The sequence below is a fragment of the Colias philodice genome, chromosome 28 (genome assembly GCF_061535455.1).
Source record: "Colias philodice isolate Cphi_HAF_F1 chromosome 28, ilColPhil1 Martin Lab GWU primary, whole genome shotgun sequence".
NCBI lineage: Eukaryota > Metazoa > Arthropoda > Insecta > Lepidoptera > Pieridae > Colias > Colias philodice.
This window is the reverse complement of record NC_143113.1, coordinates 757676-780384: the sequence shown is the minus strand read 5'-3', so window position 1 is coordinate 780384 and position 22709 is coordinate 757676. Positions and strand designations below refer to the sequence as shown.

Here is a 22709-nt window from a genome sequence, read left to right as displayed (position 1 = left end):
GTTTAGGCGTGATTGAGTAACAGACAGACAGACAGAGTTACTTTCGCATTTATAATATTAGTATGGATATTTATTTATACACAACACAGAGAATCCTAGTGTGGATATTAGTGCATTGTATTATCTTCGAACAATAAAGATTTTTGTATTTTTTTTTATCTACTGATATGTATCTATTTGAAACATATTTTTAACTGCCTTTAAATACAACATAAAAATACTTACACAGAACATTACCTTTCATTAAACGATGACCTTTAAAATCAGCACAGCGCCATCTAGCGTCGAGTAGCGGGAACATGCGAGTAATCAAATATTAACCCGATCAGAAAGTTACAATATCGTCAAAAATATTACTACAGAGGAAAATCAACTTTATGAATTTGTATTAAAGTATAAATTTGAACAGCACTATATATAAATTATTAACCACCTCAGATCTTAAAATAGTAGAATCGTTTTCAGAGCAGTTGCTTCTAAATTACAAACGAATACAAATGTAAAACAAATATAGTGTGAAATATAATTAAAATATACACTTTTGTTATAACTGCACTTATACTATAATATTACAGAAACGAAGATAGACTACAATGTGTACGTAGTTAGAGCGAGATAGCTATACGTCGATAGTTTGTATGTGGGCGTAAATGTTTGATGCTGTGTTGTTTCTGTGTTGCAAATTTGAACACTGTGTCGTTGGTTTTATATGGAGTTTGGTCCCTGTGTTCGTTGTTGGAAACGTGTGCGTTTGATGTTGTGTGTGTGAGATGGAGGGTAGAAACGGATGCTGGAAGTATGGTTGGCAAAAAAACTATTTTCTATTTTATTAATTTAATATAAGTCAAAAACACAGAGATTTTGTTCTGTTTCCCAAAACCTTAAATATCAGCACACCCTAAAAACACCATTTTTAAGAGATATCATAAGCAATAGTTATTAGATTCTTCCGTTATTTTATTAAGATTCATGCTTCATATAAAGTGCTTCGCTTAATTTCTACAAAGCAAATCACCTACACTAGGAAATTATGTTTAAAACTAAATTTTATTACATTATCTCTACATCTCTACATTACCTTGCTACAACTGCTACGTCTCGTAGCTACAGTAGTGCTACGACGATAATCACTCCATACTACGAACCAGCTACGAACTGAACAGCTACGAAATACTATGCTACGACGCTACAAACTATCTACGGTCTACGGTGGTGATAAAAATTAAACATTTTCATATTTTACATTTATTTATTTATCAAGACATCAGTTAGAAACCTATTATTAGTATTTATAACTAGCTGCTCCGCGCGGTTTCACCCCCGTGGCTCCACTCTTGTTGGTCGTAGCGTGATGATATATAGCCTATAACCTTCCTCGATAAATGGGCTATCTAACACCGAAAGAATTTTTCAAATCGGACCAGTAGTTCCCGAGATTAGCGCGTTCAAACAAACAAACAAACAAACAAACTCTTCAGCTTTATAATATTAGTATAGATATGTACCCTCAGCTTGGAAAGCACCTTCTACAGTGAAAAATAGCTCAGAAGCTTTGCAGGTCAATTCTTTAATTCAGATGTATGTGATTCAATTAAATAACTTCGATTCAATGGTTAAAGGGTCATCTTGTCTTCCTTCTCACGTTACAGGACATTTTATTTGTAAATCTGTTTCTACATCCCATTTTTTTACGCGCGCTGAGAGTAAAATTTCAAGGTTGCGTCATGGCAAGACCATCACGTCATGGATTAAGGCGAAGAATTTGGTATCTTTGAATCTCGCCAAAGAAGTTTCACTTCTGACACGTGTGCTCGTCAAAAATGTTTTTTTAATTTATTAATGGGGATACCTACACAGCTCTACATTATTATGTTAATATAAAATATTTCAAGGAATGCATATTACTTACGCTGCTATCGCTACAACTAATCTCCGCCACCCTCTCGTAATAGGCCATCTCCTCGTTTCCATGGCAACCGCTCAAAATGGCCGCTCCCTCCCCCCCTGCGCGCGGGTATAAAAGCGCAGGCCCGCCGTCCCTGCTCCAGAGAGCCAGAACGTATCGTAGGGAGCGCATGTGTCGCTCGTGTTTTTCCGTTCCAGATCTTTCGATATTTTTTTATCATTTTTTTTACTAAACATACTATAACTTCAGTTCCCGAAATAAACGCATTTCCTTATATTTTTTTGGTTATTTTATTTTATTTTTATTTCTCATTCTGTGTGGTGGAAGGCGACTGCTCAAGGTAAGTTTAGTAACTTGCGTTTTTAATTTAAAGTTTTGCGGGTACCTATCGATTTGATGAACAAAGTATACGACGTTGCAAGTTACAGTTTACCTTACGGCTACAGTAATAAAGCTTAATTTCATTTGAAACGGTATCCCGCCATTAAGGTACGGTGAGGTGAAAATAATTAAAGTAAGATCGAGCGAGATAGATGGATATATCTGTTTCGTTCTAAGTTATTGCGAGTCGCGAGCTTATGATCTTTTACGTGAATTTTTTGTTCACGAACGTTTATATATCATAGAGTCATTTTAGAAACGGCGTATTTTAAACAGATTTGTATTGAAATTTTCGTTAATTTTAGTTTAAAATTGTAATTAATTTACATCATACTATGCAATGTGTATTAATAACTTAATTCTGTTACTTTGAATATATTACACTTTCAATTTTTTTTATTACAAAGTTATTTCTTGAAGATATTTGAGATATACATATTCGATATTTCCAGTATTCAAACGTGCTACGTAAAACGCGGTTAAATTTAATAATAAATTCGTTCAAATACGTTATAATTTAATATTATTCAAGATAATAAATATCAAAGCGAAATATTTTAAACATGACAATGCTTTCATGTACCATGCCAAGATCCAAAGGTGTCGCCTTTTTCTGAATCTCTTCTTTTTCTTAATTCTTCTTACATTCAACGAATTAAAATCCCTAATCAAAAACAACATTCGTTACCAATGGCTGATTTTTCAATCCTTGGTTAAAACTTATTCGTCGAATAATGTATAAAACTACCATTTTAAAAACGTATTCTAATTGCCCGTATTTGACAGTTTACGTGACATTTTAATATTATCGTGTAATACTTTATTGGACGGATAAGTTTTAATCAAGGATTGAAAAATCGGCCCTAAATCACAAATAATACCGATATACAATAGAAGCTAGCGCGCTAATATTCAATCAAAAAAGACTTACCTCCAATTTCCGAAAAAACAATTAAAGGGTACATAGAGATAGAATTACTTGCCTTTATAATTAACTAGCGGTCCACCCCGGCTTCGCCCGTGGTACATGTTTACGTTTTCTCTACATAAGAACCATCCTCGTACTTCAAGGAATATAATAAAAAAAGAATTATCGAAATCGGTTCAGCCGCTCTCGAGTTATGCGCTTACCAACACATTTTGCGATTCATTTTTATATATAAGAAGATAATTTATTAAACTCAAACTCAAACATTTATTTATTCAATTAGACTTCTTCTAGAAACACTTTTGGAACGTCATTACATATTTTTAACATTTACCACCGATTCGGAAAGCAGTATCTATGGAGAAGAACGACAAAGTAATGTATTCCCTATTGTTATACTGGGGCATACAAGGCTAAAACAAAAATCTTAACATATTTTAAAGCGAAGAGTTCATAATATATTTTAAAGAGAAACAACTGAGCCTTAATTGAAAATATTATAATAATTAACAAATTTTTCCTGTTGAGAAAAAATTAAATGAAAATGAAGAGAGGACATATGTAAAACAAATTAATCTTATATATAAAATTCTCGTGTCACAATGTTAGTCTGCATACTCCTCAGAAACGGGTGGACCGATTCTCATGAAATTTTCTGTGCATATCGGGTAAGTCTGAGAATCGGCCAACATCTATTTTTCATATGTACCACGGGCGAAGCCGGGGCGGGCCGCTAGTTTTAATATAATAATGAAAAAGGGGAAAAAATGTTATTTAACCCTATCGTACATGGTTATGTTGAAAAGGATACCAAACTAATAGAAATACTAACAAATCCATACAAATATTATAAATGCGAAAGTAACTCTGTCTGTCTGTCTGTTACTCAATCACGCCTATACTACTGAACCAATTTGCATGAAATTTGGTATGGAGATATTTTGATACCCGAGAAAGGACATAGGCTACTTTTTACCCCGGAACATAGGATAGGTTTTATCCCGGATATCCCACGGGAACTATGCGGGTTTTTCTTTCACTGCGCGGGCGAAGCCGGGTGCGGAAAGCTAGTTTTAAATATTTTTTTAAAATTATAAAAGAATTCAATCGCCTTAGATAAAATAGGTATTAAGAAAACTGACTTCGTCAGAAATTAATTAACTTAGAAATTGAATTAAAATCTTATATATAAAAATGAATCGCAAAATGTGTTGGTAAGCGCATAACTCGAGAACGGCTGAACCGATTTCGATAATTCTTTTTTTATTATATTCCTTGAAGTACGAGGATGGTTCTTATATAGAGAAAACGTAAACATGTACCACGGGCGAAGCCGGGGCGGACCGCTAGTCTTATATATAAAAATGAATCGCAAAATGTGTTGGTAAGCGCATAACTCGAGAACGGCTGAACCGATTTCGATAATTCTTTTTTTATTATATTCCTTGAAGTACGAGGATGGTTTTTATGTAGAGAAAACGTAAATATGTACCACGGGCGAAGCCGGGGCGGACCGCTAGTAATAAATAAATTGAAAATTAAATCCAATGTGAAGTCTGTACGCTGAATCTTTGACGAAATCTGAAGCTTATCAAATCAATTACAAGTATCATTATATAACTATTATTAATATAATATAATATTATAATAATAAATATTTAAATACTAGCTGCGCTTCGCGGTTTCACCCGCGTGGCTCCGATCCTGATGGTCTTAACGTCATTATATAAAGCCGATAAATGGGATATCTAACACCGAAAGAATTCAAATCGGACCAGTAGTTCCTGAGTTTAGCGCGTCCAAACAAACAATCTCTTAGCTTTATAACCATATAAATAGATAGTATAGATTGCATATATGCAGATTGCTTATAAATGCATTTCTTTGCAACCTTATAGTTATAGTTCATGAAGTTTATTTTAGATAGATATAAGTGAAGTCCCGTGTCCCCTAGTGGGGTAAGGGGCAGATGCATTATTCATACATCTGTTTCACTGATCGATTTTCTTTAGGGACAAGTAGGTGATCAGCCTTCTGTGTCCTGCCAGACCGAGACATGTTTTTTTCTTCGTCTCCACCGGGAATCGAACCCAGGACCCCTCGGTTCTACGCTCGCGCGTCAACCACTGTACCAAGGAGGCGGTCAAAGATAGATATAAAAGAAGGTTATGTTATTTCTTTTGTATTTTATACCTCTAAAATCAGTTCTATATAAACCTACCTAATTGGAAGGATCATTTTTCATTCAAAAAAATATATATCTTCAAGTAAATTAATCAACTAAGTCAGCAGTTCATTCTTCAAATCCATACTAATATTATAAATGCGAAAGTAACTCTGTCTGTCTATCTGTTACTCAATCACGCCTAAACTACTAAACCAATTTTCATGTTTGGTATTGAGATATTTTGATACCCGAGAAAGGACATAGACTACTTTTTATCCCGGGAAAATTACGCAATCCCGAAATCCCAAAAATATACATCAAATTGCACAATAGGCGACCTTATGGCTACAGAGCCATCTCTTCCAGGTAACCCAACCAAGGAAAACAGTATTTTAATTACATCGGGAATATAAATAAAATAAAAATAAATATCAGGATCTTTTTCAACAAAAGACTATGTTTTTTTAAATATTATTTTCGATCAACAAATTTTATCAAGAATTATTTTGCTCTATATAAAAAATATTGAATAAAAATTTAAATACAAAATAAAAAAATATATCAAAAGCTATACCTTAAAATCGCCGACTGAAAAATTACCATACTGAAGTCTCCGTATGTATGTATATACATACCTACAAAACTGCTTAGTCGGCCCTTAAACTTAAGCATGCTCGAAGCATTTATTATGCATCTTATTTGCATTTCAGGCGTGTAATCATTAACATATTTCTATCTTTTATCTTTTATCTTTTATAAAAGAGTTGAGAACACTCGATGATTCAGTGGTTAGGCTATGGTGGGTACAAACGTATAGTAGAGCCATTTTAATAGGAAACATTTGACAGTTCAACAAAATTCAACAACGTAACCTAGTAACGACGACATAGAATAACATGATATTTCGTTTTGTAAGAACTGCACATTTGCTTAACTTTTTTTTTGGCTGGTAGCTATAATCGAATGCAATGATTACTTGTGTTTAATCAAAGAACCTAAGTTGGATAACACGAATACGCCGGTCCGTGCGGCAAGGCTGCCTTCCCCATCAGGGGATTGCGCGTTTCTTGGCCAAGAAATGCAACACGCTCCGGCTGAGACAGATAATAACACTTTATTAACCGATTTAAAAAGCAGTTCATTGAGAGAAATTATTAGGCAAGAAATAAGTCAGGCTCTTAGAGAATCGGTTAAGTCCCTATTCAGCGAACAGTTTAATAAAATCAATAACCTAATAGCCGATTTTCAGCAATCACTTACATTCTACAGCGGACAATACGATGATATTAAATCAAAACTTGAAGAAAAATGTATTATAATAAATAAATTGGAAAAGGACAACGCTTTTCTCATGAACTCATTAAAGGATTTGAGAAGAGATTTAAACTCAATGGAACAACATGCACGGTCTAATAATGTTGAATTGCATTGTGTGCCAGAACATCGCTCAGAAAATTTGATTAATACAGTTCTCCAACTCAGCAAGGTCATTAAGTGCGACATAAAAGATACCGACATAATGTATTGCTCCAGAATCGCTAAAATGAACCCAAAAAGTAACAGGCCACGATCTGTACTCGTCAAATTTGGCAGCCCTCGCATTCGTGACACCTTTCTTGCAGCTAGCCAGCAGTATAATAAAAACAACAAAAAGAACAAATTGAACTCTGCTGACCTTGGTATTGCATCAGATACACCCTCACCTATCTACATAATCGAACATTTATCACCGACTAACAAAATAATTCATGCTGCCACTAGATTGAGAGCAAAGGAAATTAACTACAAATTTGTATGGGTGCGTGGTGGTCGAATATTTATGAAAAAGGACGAGGTGTCTGAGACTATTGTCATAGGAAGCCTGGAAAAATTGAAGTCGGTATCCTAATCGGGTATTAATATTATGTTTATTGACAAGATTTATTGTTATACTTTTTATTTTCGATTCTATCAAAATCTATTACCAGAATACAAGAGGTTTACGTAGTAATTTAGTTAATGTACGTCAGCATATACAAAACTCAGACTATGATGTCTATGTCTTAACTGAGACGTGGCTGCACGGTGGGATTTTTGACAATGAAATTTTCGATAACACATTCACTGTATATCGTCGCGATCGTGAATCCTCCAAAATCAGTAATCATAAGAAATTGGGGGGCGGAGTCCTCATTGCAGTTTCTAATAAAATTTTGTCAAGACGTATGTCAGATTGGGAGAGTAATTATGAGGATGTATGGATTGCTATTGGTTCCGGTGGCGATTTTCATGATTCTATGAAGATATGTGCTGTCTATTTGCCGCCCCCTGTCACCTATAATATACTAGATAATTTTCTTAGCAACTGTAGTTCTGTCATTGATGGATATTCGTCTGGTTCTACGATTCTTCTTGGTGATTTTAATCTTCCCTGCATTGATTGGGTATACGACAATACAAACTTCTTCTTATTTCCTTCTTGCTGTGGTTCTCGTTTAAGAGATCGTCTGGTGGATTTCCTCACTTTGCATGATTTCACTCAGCGCAATGGATTTAAAAATTCTCAAAGTAAAGTCCTTGATTTAGTACTCTCAGACATTGATTGCATTGATATAACAGTATGCCCTCGTCCTATAAGAGAAGTTGACAGGTACCATCCCCCTTTAGTTATCACACCTAATACTAAAATTACCAGAAAATGTAAACCGAAGCCCTCATATCGTTACAACTTTTTTAAAGCAGATTACAACACAATAATTAACACTCTCGACTGCATTAACTGGAAACATGAACTGAATTTAACAGAGGGAATAGATGTTATTGTTGATAATTTTTATGCTGTTATCAGTAATGTTATTAAACAACATATACCGATGACTTTTCGATACCAAGGTGGTTATCCTCCTTGGTACTCAAATCATCTTATAAAAGTGCTTAAAAAGAAATTAAAACTACGTAAGAAGGTAAAAAAATATGGTAATCCGCTAGACGTTCTTGAATTTAGTTATCTGCGTAAGGAAGGTGCCACCTTAATTAAAGTTTGCTACAAAAACTACTTAGACAAGATTGAAAAGGCGGTTAAAACTCAGCCTAAAATTTTTTGGACTCATATTAAGAACTTGTGGAAAGGCGGATCCACTTATCCCTCGCAGATGGTTTTGAATTCAGAAGTCGCCAACAATCCTACTGATATCGCTAATTTATTTGCAAAGCAATTTTCTTCTGTATTTGATCCAACACATACTTCACCCGATTATTCTTCATCCAATGATGTTTCCCTTATTAAAATCACAAATTCTTTTAACATATCTCAACATGCTGTCTACAGAGCACTCTTAAAATTAGATAAGTCCAAGGGCGCGGGACCTGATAATATACCGCCTTTTTTCTTGACGTCTTGCGCTCGAGCTTTGTCCTTGCCACTTTCGTATATATACAACGCCTCACTTGAGAAGGGAATATTTCCGTCAAAATGGAAACTGGCTCGAATTGTACCCATATACAAAAATGGCAAACGTGAATTGGTTTCTAATTACCGTCCAATTTCTATTCTCTCCACAATGGCAAAAGTTTTCGAGTCCCTTGTATATAGCCATTTATATTCCACTGTCCAGAGCGCTTTATCCATCAGTCAACATGGTTTTGTCAACAAGAGATCTACGAACACCAACCTAGTTGCCTTCATAAGCGATGTGTCAGATGCCGTAGACCGAGGTTTCCAAGTTGACGCTATCTACACCGACTTTTCTAAGGCTTTTGATAAAGTCAGCCACCGCATATTGGTTGACAAGTTGAAACACGCCGGAATTACAGGAAATATTTTGAATTGGTGCAAGTCTTATTTAGGTGGAAGAAGGTCGTCGGTAGTTCTGGATGGAGTTCAGTCCGAGTATTTCTTAGCGACATCAGGAGTGCCTCAAGGGTCAACCCTGGGCCCATTATTTTTTAACATATTTATTAATGATTTGCCTGATATTTTCCAGCACAGTACACCATTTTTATTTGCTGACGATTTGAAATTAATTCGTCAAATAAATTCTCGTGCTGATTCCGATTTAATACAATCTGACCTGGATAGACTGACTAATTGGTGCGAAAGAAACGCAATGTATCTGAATTGTGGCAAGTGTTACCAGATATCTTTTACTCGTTCCCAAAATAGAATACTCTCCAAATATCACATTAAGGGTAACATGCTAATGGAAGTGTCTACGATTCGCGATCTGGGAGTGCACTTGGATTGTAAGCTACGTTTTATAGAACATTATGATGTTGTCATCGCAGCGGCGTACCGTTCTCTTGGATTTATTCTGCGTTGTTCAAAGGAATTTAAAAACACCTCTACTGCTCTACTTCTTTATAATAGCTTCGTGCGCACTCGTTTGGAGTATTGCAGTATAGTTTGGAACCCCTGTTATCAGATTCACAAAAATAGAATTGAAAATATTCAGAGGAGACTTGTACGCCATCTTGCTTACCGAGCTGGTATCGCAAGATCCATAAGCTCTTATGAAGGCAGGCTTAAACACTTTAGCATGACATCTCTCGAATCGCGTCGCACTATAGCTGATCTTTCGTTCTTATACAAATTGTTGAATAACGGTCTCGACTGTCCAGCATTACTTAGTAGGCTCTGTATCAATGTACCGTCTAGACTCCCCCGTCAACCCCGTTCCCTCCTGAGTGCGCCTTCATATAGGACAAATCTTGGCAAAAATTCACCCATAGTGAGACTCTCCCACGAGTATAATAAGCTCACGAGTATCTCGGGAGACATAGACATCTTTGGTCAATCATTAACGAAATTTAAATCGTTAATCCTCAAAATCTGTTATTGAATGACTGTAAAAATGTTATTGAATTCCGACAATTATTTTTGGCAATATTGTTTTCACATTGCTCTACATCTAACATTTTTTTTCTGTGTATAATTATTTAGATTAAATATTAAATTCAATCCAATTCTGAAGTAATGCTGTATGTACCTATAATTAGTAGCCAATTTAGATTAAGACTTTATGTACGATTATTTATATAATGTTACAAATTGAGTTACTGTTGGTGCATCATAAATAAATAAATAAATAAATAAATAAATAAATAAAAAATATCACCGTAAATTAATAACCACGTTGTGGTTATAATAAAACAGAAACAGAAAACTGCAATTTTTTTAATAATGTGGATACTTGCAATATTTTACGAAAGAAAATATATAACTGGGACAGGGATTAGCCTGATGATTTTTAAAATTGAAAATATTAAGTTTCAAGAATGTTCAAGACCATATCGATTAATTCAGTTTAATCGATGCTTTTAAGCTGGTCACCGCTCTATATCACTCTATGAAGATAAAACTGCCAGATGTCAAATGTTGCCTATTTAAATGACTCTACTATAAAAAATATTTCATATTGATATTTAAACGAATGCAAATATTATATATTTTCATAAATTTGGTAAATAATAGAAGATATCACTACATAGTATAAAACAAAATCTCTGTCCCTATGTATGTTTAAATCTTTAAAACTACGCAAAGGATTTTGATGCGGTTTTTTTTAATAGATAGAATGATTCAAGAGGAAAGTCTTAGTATATATTTTATTAGGTTTAAGACAACCTGGCGGAAACCTATAAAAATCGAGCTTTATCAAAAAAACCATATCAAAATCCGTTGCATAATTTTAAAGATTTAAACATACATAGGGACAGAGATTTTGTTTTATACTATATATTTAGTAACTGATAATTAATTTCTTTGTAATATGCTTTTATAAATCTACTTAAATAAATATTTGAGTTTGAGTTTGAGTAACCACTCTACCAAGAACATCTTTTCTCAGCGGAACGGTTCTTAAATAATACATTATAGGCCCTTTGTAAGAGCCATATTACATTCATCCATACATACATATTATTTATGTATGGAAAACATACAGAATGGGTAATAGAGCGTGTATGGATTGAAATTTTAGATTGTTTATTTGATATATTATATACTAGCTGTGCTCCGCGGTTTTACCCGCAGTGCTTCGGTCATGTTGGTTTTAGCGAGATGATATATATCCTATAGCCTTCCTCGATAAATGGGCTATCTAACACCGAAATAATTTTTGAAATCGGACCAGCAGTTCCTGAGATTAGCGCGTGGTCCAGCTAGTACTTAATATAAAGTTGTAGGGTTTGTTTGAACGCGCTTATCTCCGGAACTACTAGACCGATTTCAATAATTCTTTCACCATTGGATATGTACGTAATCCCTGAGTGCTATAGGCTATATATTATGTACTACAAGCGAAGCCGGAGTGGACCGCTAGTATATAATACAAGCCGACACGGTGTCTTTTTTTGGTGCGAACTGCCAACCACCTTAGATGGATAAGTTTGCTGAAACAAAAAATAGTTATGCATTAAATAACTCTTTATAATAAAAAGTGTGACCCTTACCCCACTAGGGGAAAGAGGCAGATGCATTATACATCTGTTTCACTGATCGATTTTCTTTAGGGACAAGTAGGTGATCAGCCTTCTGTGTCCTACCAGACCGAGACATTTTTTTTTCTTCGTCTCCACCGGGAATCGAACCCAGGACCCCTCGGTGCTACGCTCACGTGTCAACCACTGTACCAAGGAGGCGAACTCTTTATAATAATACAAGCTATTTGACCGCAGCTTGGCTGAGTTGCCAAAGGAAAATTCCAGTTCATGTTCTCATTATAAATCCATGATCCACGATAAAACCTATCCTATGTCTTTTCCTAGTTCTCAAGCTGCCTTTGTACAAAATTTCATCCAATTCGGTACAGTGGTTTGGGCATGAAGTAGATATTAAATACAGTGATAGGAGTATAAAATTTAAATCCCTTTAAATACCTAGCACTTGGAAATATAAAACAAATACTTAATTATAGGGGTCGTTTAACGTTGACCAAGTGCGGGCGTGTTTTATTTTTATTTTTTAATTCGTTAAAAAACTTTTATTTGTACCCTTTGTACTTTTAAAAAGGTTTTTTGGATTTGCAAACGGACAATGTAACAAACTGAAAAATTTATTTATTTCAATGCAATGATAACATTTTAAACAATTAACGAATACAGATATTTTGTAGTAAAATAGTACCTTACCGCCCGCGGCTTCGCCCGCTTTGCCTAAAACCTAATAAATTATATACTAAAACCTTCCTCTTGATTCACTCTATCTAGTATCTACTAAAAAAAACTGCATCAAAATCCGTTAAGTAGTTTTAAAGATTTAAGCATACAAAGGGACATAGGGACAGAGAAAGCGACTTTGTTTTATACTATGTAGTAATTTCGAATTTTCAATAGTTGAATATCGATTAATTGTTGTTTTTAAGATGTGAATAATAAATTCTTCCTGAATGCGTTTTGTTAGAGCCTGTTTTTAATTTTGATTGAAATTACTGGATTTAAAATTATGTAGGTATTGGTATTGAGGTTATAACTGTAGTTCCTTCATTATAAAATGACGACAATTTTAAATTCTATAAATAAATAGGGGTCTTACTTATAAAAAGTTAAACAATGGATAAATGTCAACCATTTCCTACCATAGCTGTGTCCTGCTCTTGCTCACATGAAACGTCATTCATAAAAACAAGACAGGTTATTGCAATAACTAATCTATTGCATAGCGAATGGGTAACATTTTATAAGTAAGACCGTAAATAAATAACTGTAAATAAATAACTATCAAGATCGACAATAATTCCTGTTAAAAGATATTTGAATTAAGAACTTCCCGAACCGTCGAATCAATTCGATGTCAGAAATATTTTAAACAATCATGGAACGTTATTTAAAATAAGAACGTCAAATAAGATTCAAAATTCAAACAAACTATAAAACAAAATTTGAAAAGCGAACTCCATTGTTTCTAAATAATGTAAAATTTGGATTCTATATTTAAACACTACGATCTAAAATTTAAAAGGAGAATGTCACTTTATTCTAAAATTCTAAATTTAAAATAAGAGTTAATTCAAATATGGAACTAAGAAGCTAAATATAAGGGTCAATGGTTCGACCGTTATAGTTGAGGTGTGTGATGCTGGATCGATAACGTCTGAGTATCTAGTGATGTGCTATGTGATATCGATGAATGTTTATATGGCTAATATGCTTCAACGTAAGATGAAAAAGTCTTATCAACAATCCGTTATGTTACATTTATTTAACAACATATAAGATGTTAGTATAGGCTTTATATAAATCATATTGATGAATATTATCGTTTGTGCGTGTTTGGTTGGAATCTTAGAAATAGGTGATGTGTTAAAGTATCGATATATTTAATTGGGAAAATTAATATAACCATTTCTTCATGTGATATATAAATACCATAACATTTACGATAGATACGGTCTTTCCAAACAATTCACGAAGAAGTTTAAACCAAAAAATGTGTCATAATTTAAACGCCAAAATACGTCCTTGTGCAATAACTCAATTCAACGTTATTTCTCAAAACTATATATAATTACAGCTTCAAAACTAATCCGTTAAAAATCCATGAATCTCCACAGATTATATTTCTAAGTCATCACGCTAACGAAATTATGCTATAATTACAAGACTACCCTCAATTTTCAAGCTATTAACTACGATGATGGACTTTACTTAACACTCCGTTTGATAATTTAATTTAACAGTATTTTCACTTTTATTCGACACTTGAGATGGTTTAATGATGGCGTCGGATTCTGTAGTTTTATTTACTTAAAGGTGTCTCGTGATCAACAATTTTGGAAGTTAGAATTGGCTTTCGGGTGTCAAATGATGATCAACTTCGGGAGTTTTGTAAACCGATATTGTCTTAACTCTTCTAATTAGATAGGTTTGAGGAAGTAATAATAATATGTCATCTAGACGTCAGATTGAATGTAATTTGCCTGTATATTGTACCATATTAACCGAATATAATTATGAAATAGTACATTTTATTTCTTAAAAAGTATAGAAAACAGGAAATGCTACTATTTAAGGAAAATATGCTAGTTATTATAATGCATTATAAATAAACACAACAGATGGGCTTTTAGATTGATGATAAATGAAAAGATAATATAATAATTCGATAATGAATATAATAAAAACGTATGTAGGTATAGGTATGGCAAAATTTATAATTCTAAGACCACCTATGAGTAAATATATATATTTTTTTTTTAACTTTAAACTTTATTTATTAAAACTTTTTGTACACATACAGTAAAAATCTTACAAAATATTAAAAACAACTCTACAATAAAATTTGGATTTTATTTGATGTTCAAATACAGTTTTAATTCATAACAGTTGTAGTATTTTTTTAGTTCATTTATAAATGAAAAATCAATAAAATCAAATCATTTATTTATTTCTCCTCACAATTCCTATACAATTTATATTTATAGAATTACGTGAACTCCCAATGATGGGCATTAAATTTATAATTTTCATTTAAAAGGGGTCATAATGCAATTTGTTTGCTCGCCCTCCCACCTTCCATTGATTTCATTTAATTAATCATGTCTAATGGCACCTTTGGATATTTTGAGTTCAGATTTATTTACTTCCGATTATTCATAGCATTGTAGGTGTTATTTCTCTTTTATATAACTGTATTCGTTGGGTCTAGGCATTCAAAAGTAACATACTAGAATACAAGTTTGAAACAGTTCGTATATAATAATAAAAATAACATCTTTAAATACATATACATATAAAATTATAAAGCTGAATAGTTTGTTTGTTTGAACACGCTAAGCTCAGGAATTACAGGTCCGATTTGAAAAATTCTTTCAGTTTTAGATAGCCTATTTATCGAGAAAGGATATAGGCTTAATAGCATCACGCTAAGACCAATAGGAGCGGAGCAATGCATGTGAAACCGCGCGGCACAGCTGGTCTTTATATAAAATGTCTTTACTATTAACTTATGACGGGAACACTCTACAGCTATCTTAAGCGGTTCCTCTTTTCTTATAGTAATATTGTGGGACATTTTTCCATATAACATACAACGATGATTTAAATATTACTCACTAGGTTTGAAGACATCGATAAAAACTCACACTTTTAACAAGTATTTTAATTATTTCTAGGGTTTGTTAGGAACTGTTAGGCACTAATAATACTACTATTCAGAGAATTAATTTATATACAATACCTAAAGCACATTAAAGTCGCATAAATAAAGATGATAAGAAACTTCGTCAAAAAATCATATGAAACAGTTTCCCTAATTTAAAATCAATAATTATTCTAACACACATTTAATTAGCTCCATAAAAATACAAACTACTTGCAATTTTACATACTACAAATATTTTTATCGATAGTTTTGCAAAAGTATCGATATATACGCGGCAATTATGTTTCCACTTCTACTTCTACTTACAATGTACATTACATATTGCTTCAAATATTTTTATCGATAGTTTTGCATATATCGATACATACGCAGCGCATCACTACGCAAGAGACCCTTCATACTGCCAGCATTCCGATACGTATATATATTTTACATTACAATAACTACAAGGGGAGACACCTGCTTACATAATTCAAATAAAAGGAAAATAATATATTTATGAACTACAGCTTCGTATGCTAATCTAGTATACTGTTTTTGAAATTTTATCGTAATTGGTCCAGCCGTTTAACATTGACAGTAGATTATTAACAAGTATTGTATAAATTAAAAAGAAATGTTTTGTGTTAATTACACCTGAACGGCTCAATCAATGTTGATGATTTCTTGTATAAAGATAGACACAAACATTTCATATTATTTTTGCATCAAATTTTTACCGTTACAGATTTAACAAAGAAAATATCGCTGAATAAACATACACAATTGAAAGCGTGACTATCCAGAATTGCTGTATTTCTATTGATAAAATTCGCGACAAGACATTTGAAATTTGAAAAGGAATCAATCATTGTATAATAAATAACCTTTTATAAAAGGGATCGTGCTGTCTCGTTCACTCTTGTAGCTTTTGTTATAGTCTGTCTCCTTTCCAGGAAGTATCCCCTTTATATATAGAGTTCTTTCTTACTACTAAATTGAACATAACTTGATGTTATAAAAGTTATTCAAAATAGTAAGTACTTATTTATAGACTTGATTCGTAATTCAAAATTAAAAAAAAATTATTATCTATACTAAGATTATTTTTTTGCTTGTTTGAACGTCATAATCTCAAAAACCGCAATCCCAATTTGAAAAATAATTTCACTGTTACTTCATTTATCGAGGATGGATATAGGCTATACATCATTACGCTAAGGCAAATAGGAGCGGAGAAATACACGTATAACCGCGGAACACAGCTAGCATCTAATAAATTAGCAGCTTGGTGGAATTGAATTGAAGCAAACAATGAAGAAAATAAAATTATTGAAAACTAGATTTCCGCCCGCGGCTTCGCCCGCGTTTTCAAAGGAAAGCCCGCATAGTTCCCGTTCCAGTGGGATTTCCGGGATAAAACCTATCCTATGTGTTAATCCAAGTTACCCTCTATATGTGTGCTAAATTTCATTGTAATCGGTTCAGTAGTTTTTACGTGAAAGAGTAACAAACATCCATACATCCATACATCCATACATCCATACATCCATACATCCTTACAAACTTTCGCCTTTATAATAGTATATTAAGATTAAGATTAAGATTAAGATTAAGATAGATTTTACCAAAGAATACAAAAACAAAGGAGTCCCAATAACATTGACACATAATTTATGAAAAAAAAACTATAGTATTTTGGCGCCCAACCGTGAAATGTCAAACGTTTTCCCGCCTATGCCTTATTGTTGACATTTACATAATGGTGTGTTTTATACATAGTTTTACATTCATTAAAATATAATAAAACTAGCGGTCCGCCCCGGCTTCGCCCGTGGTACATATGAAAAATAGATGTTGGCCGATTCTCAGACTTACCCGATATGCACAGAAAATTTCATGAGAATCGGTCCACCCGTTTCGGAGGTGTATGCAGACTAACATTGTGACACGAGAATTTTATATATAAGATATAGTATCCTTGAATGCACTTATTTCTTTAAGATTATTGTATTCCATTTTAGATTTTAATAAGGATACCTATTAAACCCAGCATAGTTTAAAATACTTAATGTTAAGAAATACCTAAACACATTCAAAAAATATTTTGTACAATACTAAATACAATAATTAATAATATTGTAAGCCTGCCTACAAGGGAATGAATGTTTTTTCCATTAAAATTTATTAAACCACATGAGCGAAGCTGCGGGCAACAACTAGTTAAAATAAAAATGAAACCCGTTTCGCGTTGTCACGGCATCACGTTTGAACGGCTGAACCGATTTCGATAGTTCTTTTTTTATTATATTCCTTGAAGTACGAGGATGGTTCTTATGTAGAGAAAACGTAAATATGTACCACGGGCGAAGCCGGGGCGGACTGCTAGTACATAATATAAACGAAGCAACAAAAGAACAATGATCTAACTCTGACCTATAACCACACAACACATTATTTCTTATGAAAAGCTATACCTAAACTAGTCTAGAATACCTAAAACATTTTACGACAATGCTTTTTAACACATACCTGAAAATAATTGCATTATTCGGGAACAGGAATTTATTCGCGCGGCATCCGAAATATTCGAGCCATAAACTACCGCCGTCCGCCGCTAGATGGCGCTATTATCAAACGTGAACCAACTATGTCGAATAGTTTCAAAGTTCCCAATTTATGTTAAGTTATATCGATAGAGCAAGTTGGAAACTTAAGTTTTGGCGAATGTTGATTAAAGCGGAGACGTCTTGTGGAGTGCGATTGTGTTATAATGGAGTTAATGCCTCGACTGTTATTAATCGTTACGTTTTGAATGGAATTGTGAGAAATGTTAGTGATTTTAAATGATTGTAAGTGAACATGATTAGGAAACATGTAATAATTTAAATAAATATTTCGGGACTATATTCACACACGGCACGATCTGATCCCATACTAAGCTTTCGCTTGTGTTATGGAAACCAGATGGCTGATAAACATACATATTATTATATAATTTTTAATAAATACATATGTAGATAATTAACACCCAGACACAGATCAAACATCTATGTTCATCACACAAATATTTGCCCCGGGTGGGAATCGAACCCACGACCAGTGGCTTGGAAGGCAGGGTCACTACCAACCAAGCCAACCGGCCAGTCAATATGAATCGGGTACCTAGTATTTTATTGATGTGAAAATTATCGTGAGTATAACATAAAAACGCTCAACCGTGCGTACACACCAACACTTGTCTGTATCTTCTATATGTACGAGTAGCACTATTATAGACTACAGGCCCATGTTGAAAAAATTATGGGTCATTTGACCCACCACCTGACCTATCTAGAATGATATAAGAGCATAAAATAATAAGATTCAGCACTATGACGACACTCGTAAGCTGTCCACCTGAGTGCAGATGAGAATTCGAAAGTTCAGGTAGAGATTTTCTCCCCTTGTCTCCATGATTTTTGTACGGCGTTGCGGAATAATGGCTTAAAAGCAGTATAGAAATAGTATGACACAGATGCCGTACAAAAATGGTGGTCCACAAAGTCGGAATTTATTTTTATTTTTCGACAGTTGCCGGGGTAAATTTGGTCATTTGATTTTGTACGGCATCTGTGTCATACTATTTCTATACTACTTTTAATCAATTATTCCGCAACGCCGTACAAAAATCATGGAGACAAGGGGAGAAAATCTCTACCTGAACCTTCGAATTCTCATCTGCACTCAGGTGGACAGCTTACAAGTGACGTCATAGTGCTGAATCTTATTATTTTATGCTCTTATATCGTTCTAGATAGGTCAGGTGGTGGGTCAAATGACCCATAATTTTTTCAACACGGGCCTGTAGTCTATTATGATAGAGTACGATTTTTACTAAAAGCAATTTTTATTTAATTGCATTTCATTTTCCAGTTAATGTACTCATTGGTCGATTATGATTTAAATGTTTAAGTACTCGTTTAAATTTTAGCTTATACTGTACTCTGCCGAAAACAATAAAAACCTTTTTTTTTACTAAATCTGATAAAACATAGCCTAACACAATAATTTTTTGTTATAGTTATATGTACAACAATTTATTAAATAATTTAAAATCGCAAAATCATCTTTATTAAAACGAAATAACGTTGCTAAAAAAAATTCCCACATTATCTGTGCGAATTCCATAAAATCTGACATTTGGCTGTCAAAACTGACATTTACGAACGTTAAATGTCAAATTTACCCTCCCGTTTCCCGCCATTTACGATGATATAAGGTGTTGTACGATTTCCCTCGCGTATTATTCTATTAGTAAAGGAACAAAGCAGTTTATTTTGAACTAGAGGTCCGCCCCGGCTTCGCCCGTGGTACATATTTCGCAATAAAAGGTAGCCTATGTCCTTTCTCGAGTATCAAAATATCTCCATACCAAATTTCATGCAAATTGGTTCAGTAGTTTAGGCGTGATTGAGTAACAGACAGACAGACAGAGTTACTTTCGCATTTATAATATTAGTATGGATAAGGTGGAATAATTAGCAAAAATTGTAAATGTATGGACTGATTAATTGCACTAACTACATTCTTATTATATAAAAAAACAATATTACATGAAATATGTGTAGAAAAAAATAAATATATTTCAAATAGGGTGTTAGAATCAGCAGAAATTATTAAATGTATGAATATTTATTAGCACTACATTCTTATAAAACGCGAAATAATTAACTACTACTACTACTGTGTAGAGTAAAGTAAAGTAGTGTGTAGAGTAAATTTTCTAAAGAAACGTGCCTATATGAAGTACACATTTCATTGGTATATTAGCTAGAAAATAAATAAAAAAGGGGATTATGCCCAGCTAGACTATTTTTATGTAAGCTTTCATATTGTTTTGTGAATTTATATTTCAAACAGATACATATCCAACAAACGAAATAGTTAAAAATCCGTTCAAACTTCAGTTTAAATTAAACTGTTTTTTACTTACATAATTATCTATTGTATGCCATAACTAGAATTTTTAATAATTTAGTTAGTAACAATTTAAAATTATAACGTTTTAAATCTCACTGACGTAGAAAGATAAAAAATATAACTTACATCTCAAATTCCTTGTTATACAAAAATAACACAGTCAATACTGAACGACTTTTATTTTCTTCGTCTAGAAATTCATAATCTGCTAGCGCCATCTAGTATCGAATAGAACGGATTAAGCGCGCTCCAACGGGCAAAAGATAAAATTATTTACATTTCAATAGGCCCAGCTGGAATTTATTCTAAAACATGCTCCAGATATTGTTCGACGTCTTTACAATTTGAAAAGATTAAAGATATTCAAATCCAGACTTGTTCAAATACAATACATTTTAATATTTGTCGCTATTGACAGCTCGTTTCCCGCGCCCGGCATTGCTTTGTTTTTTTTTTCTTTTTTAATAATATAAGAGGCTATGGAATCTTTGTGAACGGTGTTGAAGTCTGAACTTTTATGTGTAACTTTATTTGAAATAATAAAGGAAATGCGTCACTATAATCCATACTAATATTATAAATGCGAAAGTAACTCTGTCTGTCTGTCTGTTACTCAATCACGCCTAAACTACTGAACCAATTTTCATGAAATTTGGTATGGAGATATTTTGATACCCGAGAAAGGACATAGGCTACCTTTTATTGCGAAATATGTACCACGGGCGAAGCCGGGGCGGACCTCTAGTTTAAAATAAAAGTAATTGTATGCATTGCCTATTAGGTATATAGACATTATTTTATTATTTTAATTGATTTTCTATATGATATTGGACCATATAGAAAATATGGTAGGTTATTATATTGTACTAAACTGACTTGATGATCTTGATAGTATATTTTAGCACAGAGATAGGTTATAGTCTGGATTAGCATACCTATAATAATACACTATTTTAATCACTACATAGTATAAAACAAAGTCGCTTTCTCTGTCCCTATGTCCCTTTGTATGCTTAAATCTTTAAAACTACGCAACGGATTTTGATGCGGTTTTTTTAATAGATAGAGTGATTCAAGAGGTAGGTTTTAGTATACAGGGTGTCCCACTATTGGTATACTAAGCGCGAAGGAACTTGTAGTCTTGCATACACTGATCACGTAAAAAATACTTAAAAAAAAAATTGGGTCCAAAATTTTTTGCTAAATTTTTCCTGAAAATCCATATTTTCTTCTCTAGCTTCGCTCAGCCGGCATATACTGCTTCTCTAATATGAGCATTTTGTCTATGAAAACATAATCTTAAACGATAGCTCACGTGCTGGTGGCAAAGTTGTGCAGGTTGCTTGTTTTGGGTGTACACATAGAGTTTTAAGAATTCATCTATTTGAAAAAAAAATGCGTCTGGATTTTTTAAATTATTTTTTACGTACTCAGCGTATGCAAAACTATAACCTCCTTTGAGCTTAGTATACCAACAGTGGGACACCCTGTATAGTTTATTAGGTTTTAGACAAAGCGGGCGAAGCCGCGGGCGGTAAGCTAGTAAAACATAAATTCTAATTATTCCCTTTTAAATAATTTCAAAAGAAATTCAAGCTCCAAATTAACAGGAATTCCATAAAACGGTTTTTAGGGTTCCGTAGCCAAAATGGCAAAAACGGAACCCTTATAGTTTCGTCATGTCCGTCTGTCCGTCTGTCCGTCTGTCCGTCTGTCACAGCCGATTTACTCGGAAACTATAAGTACTACAGTGATGAAATTTGATGGGAATATGTGTTGTATGAACCGCTACAAAAATATGACACTAAATAGTAAAAAAAAGAATTGGGGGTGGGGCCCCCCATACATGTAACTGAGGGATGAAATTTTTTTTTTCGATGTACATACCCGTGTGGGGTATCAATGGAAAGGTCTTTTAAAATGATATAAAGTTTTCTAAAAAACATTTTTCTTAAAGTGAACGGTTTTTGAGATATCAGCTCTCAAAGTCGTAAAAAGTATGTCCCCCCCCCTCTATTTTTATAACTACGGGGTATAAAATTCTAAAAAAAATAGAGGTGATGCATGCTAATTAACTCTTTCAACGATTTTTGGTTTGATCAAAGTATCTCTTATAGTTTTTGAGATAGGTTGATTTAACTGTAATTTATTATATTTGCTGCTACGGAACCCTTTGTGCGCGAGCCCGACTCGCACTTGGCCGGTTTTTTTCATTATAACGAAAACGGATTTCGAACCGGAGGTAAACTTTTCGAGTTTTATTGGAAATATATTCATGCCCAGCATTTCTCGATAAGTTGACGATCTG

General features: G+C 33.4%; 1 long non-coding RNA gene across 1 annotated transcript in view; it reads left to right on the top strand.

The window, feature by feature from the left end:
- The window catches only part of LOC149476152 (uncharacterized), a 35348-nt gene extending 13450 nt beyond the window's left edge, over positions 1-21898 (top strand). Inside the window, exon 2 of the long non-coding RNA XR_016317880.1 lies at positions 21492-21898. This is a non-coding gene — a long non-coding RNA (uncharacterized LOC149476152). The remainder of the gene's footprint in view (positions 1-21491) is intronic.
- Positions 21899-22709: the final 811 nt, after the last annotated feature.